This window comes from Eucalyptus grandis, chromosome 2 (assembly GCF_016545825.1).
Source record: "Eucalyptus grandis isolate ANBG69807.140 chromosome 2, ASM1654582v1, whole genome shotgun sequence".
NCBI classification, from domain to species: domain Eukaryota; kingdom Viridiplantae; phylum Streptophyta; class Magnoliopsida; order Myrtales; family Myrtaceae; genus Eucalyptus; species Eucalyptus grandis.
The window spans coordinates 16,553,854-16,557,043 of NC_052613.1; positions in this window are offsets into that span (position 1 = coordinate 16,553,854).

Genomic DNA, 3,190 nt, shown 5'->3' on the forward strand with positions numbered 1-3,190 from the left:
TATATGCTATGATATGTACTTGACTTGACATATGTCATGCCATGGGATTGGAGAGCTGATATCAATCAAATCATGATCAAACACATTAATAAATAATGAAAATGATCTCGAGATACTTGAAAGGCACCATGAACTATCGACTTTGTTATTAAATGAATTATTTACACTTATTAAGCTACTTAAATGCTGACTGGAGAAGAAACCTAGATGAGCATAAATCAACTTCTAGTTATGCGCTCTTACTCAATGAATGTTCAATTTCTTGCAATAGTAAAAGACATATATGTATAGACTTATCTACGATGAAGGAAAAAATTATTGCATGCGTTGCTATAGCGGAAAAATTAGTATGGCTAAAACGGTTCTTGGAAAATTTTGTTATCATCACTGAAGTTTCAAGACCAATGACAATTTATTATGATAGTCAAGCAGCCATTACCCATGTAAAAGATCCCAAGTATCATGATAAGACAAACCACATTAACATTAATAACAATATCGTTAGAGATAATAGTGTAGAAAGAAGTTATCTTACAACACATTTCAACCAATAGAATAGTTGATGATTCGTTTATAAAGGCTATTCCTAGATATGTGTTCTTGACCTGCAAAATGTCTGTAAGGTTATATAGAATATGATTTATAATATTATTGGGGATCATTGGTTTATGTATATGTAAACATATTTATTGTACTTATTTATCTTTAGTAACTTAATGTTTTATCAATAAGCATAAATTCATTATGAGACTAGCACGAATACACATATTATTAAAATGTATGTCAGCATGTAGTGATTGGCTCACTTATACGATGAACCACCTCAAGTGTTATAGTAGCACTTTGAGATGAGACATTATGTATTATAAATGTTGGAAGAGCAAGTTTAGTATATAAAATAATACGTCAAAAAAACTTTGATTGGAGTCAAGATGAGGTCTGTGATTTGTATATAATAAAATCGAACATGATAATCCTACAATCATGTACGCCTGCAAGACGCCGAACACAAATACTTAATTGGGCGCTATAGAAAGTGAGTTGATATAGCACTCAAGCTAAATATAAGTACATGACTATATGTAGACTAAGATTCATATAGTTGATGTGTTTAATAAATGACATGCACTCTTATAAAAAGAGAAATTCACTATAACACGTATTTCATCGTGTGAGCCTTTGAGAATTATAATTTTATACCATATGTTACTTTTGATTATGTTCTTGAAGTAAAAGATCAATGTTGTTATTTTAGCATGTTATTAACAGTCATGAATAGATATGATTTTATAAGACATGTCTAGGAAAACAATTTTCTGAAATTGAGAGAAACATGAATGTGAAGGGAAACTATTATTGTTTTACATCTATCACATGTATTTACCGGTCGACCAAGTATATTACCTTTTGTGGTTTTGGATATAATTATAAATACATAGTATTATGAGAATAGTTAAGTATAGCCTTTAAGGGATAAATATACTTAGACTAATGTAGCAAAATATATTGGGGCACTTTGAGACATCAATTGTTTATTTATTTTATTTCTTTTTGGGGTTGTAACTATGATATCATCCCTAACAAGTGCATAATTTGAGCTTCCAAGTGTAGGTGTACTCATTGGTCGCACAGCTTTATTGCTAGAATGAATTATTTTTAAAGCAAGTGAATGTTAAATGCCTTATATTCTTGATAGAGCATTATCAAGTCCATCATGTTGAAGTGGGAGATGTTATTTTTATGTTGATATGTTCATGATGAGGTGCAATTAAAATGCAATGATTCGTTTTGATATGACATAATGGAGATACACCTTTTAAAAGGTTGTGAAAAAAGTTATATAAATAACTTCCGGATATAACCGTCATGATGATTGACCGAAGGAATGTTATAAAAGAAATCGTTCTCTCTTCGTCTCCTCTCTTCATCAACGAACAAAGGTAATTCCATTATTGCTTTGAGAAGAAAATCGCCATTAACATTGTGAAATGTGAATACTTTCCTCGTGATTGTATTCAAACTATCGTGAAGTCACATCATTCGCCGTTCGCTCACAATGCAATATACATTCTCGACTAATTTGTTTATCGCACATTGAAGAAGTTAGTCGTTTCTTTTGCCGATCTTCTTCCAACACTTCGAGTCAAAAATATTTGGGAAAGTGATTTGCATTTCTCAAAAACCTCTTCCAAATGCACCCCAAGTGACAGTGTTGCACAATTGAGATAGAGATTGATAACCATGATGAGTAGCTACAACTTTAGAGAAATCGAAAAAAAGCAAATCCGAACCATTAAATAACATAAATGTAGATACATCATCCTTTCTACTTTGAAAAGTAAATTAAAGGTGGAAATTATTTCCTTAAATAAAGGGATTCCCAATCCGATATCATTTGCATCACACTGTCCTTTAACCTTATTGCTAAAACTTTAGAAAAAAAAATGTAATGATTTAGCTTAAAAGAAAGATCTAGCAATAAGATATATGCACTTTGTTCCTCTCCTTATTATCTTAGTTTAAAGTCTTTTCAGGAGTGCTAAACAACAAACTCCCAAATGCACATGACCTATATTGCTTAGTGCACCTTTAAGATCATATCAATAGGCGAATTAGTTGAAGGTGTGTGAGAATTAGTTCGAAAATTCACTTGGTTGCTAAATTAAACATGAAAGAACTTAGATATAGTATATATCCCTATAACATGAAAAATGTATCTCTGATTCGAAGTGCCTTGCGTTCACAAGGCCAAGAACAAATTTGATTCGAGTCGAAGCTCATCTTACTTTATGTTAGTAAATACAAGGGGACTAAAAAACAACTTTTTTAAATCCAACGAAGCCGCGCAATGGCAGGCCCCACTCGAAACTTCACGAGTCAAAAAAACAAGAAAAGGGCCCAGAGAAAAGAAAGAAAAAGTGAGAAAAAAGTGCCCCACCCCTAATGATTGAGAGTGTTATTCCCTCCTCTTCTTTTTTCGTTTTTTGCTTTCATTTTAGTAAATTCCTTCCATATTCTTTTTTTTTTTTCACAAAAATCAATCAAAGTCGTACGAAAGGCTGAGACAACTGTACAAAAATCAATCACAATATTTTCCGAAACAAATTACTTGATTACTTTTAAAATAAATAAACAAAAAAATATTTATGATTCAAGAAAATATTAAAATATAAATTATTATCAATATAAA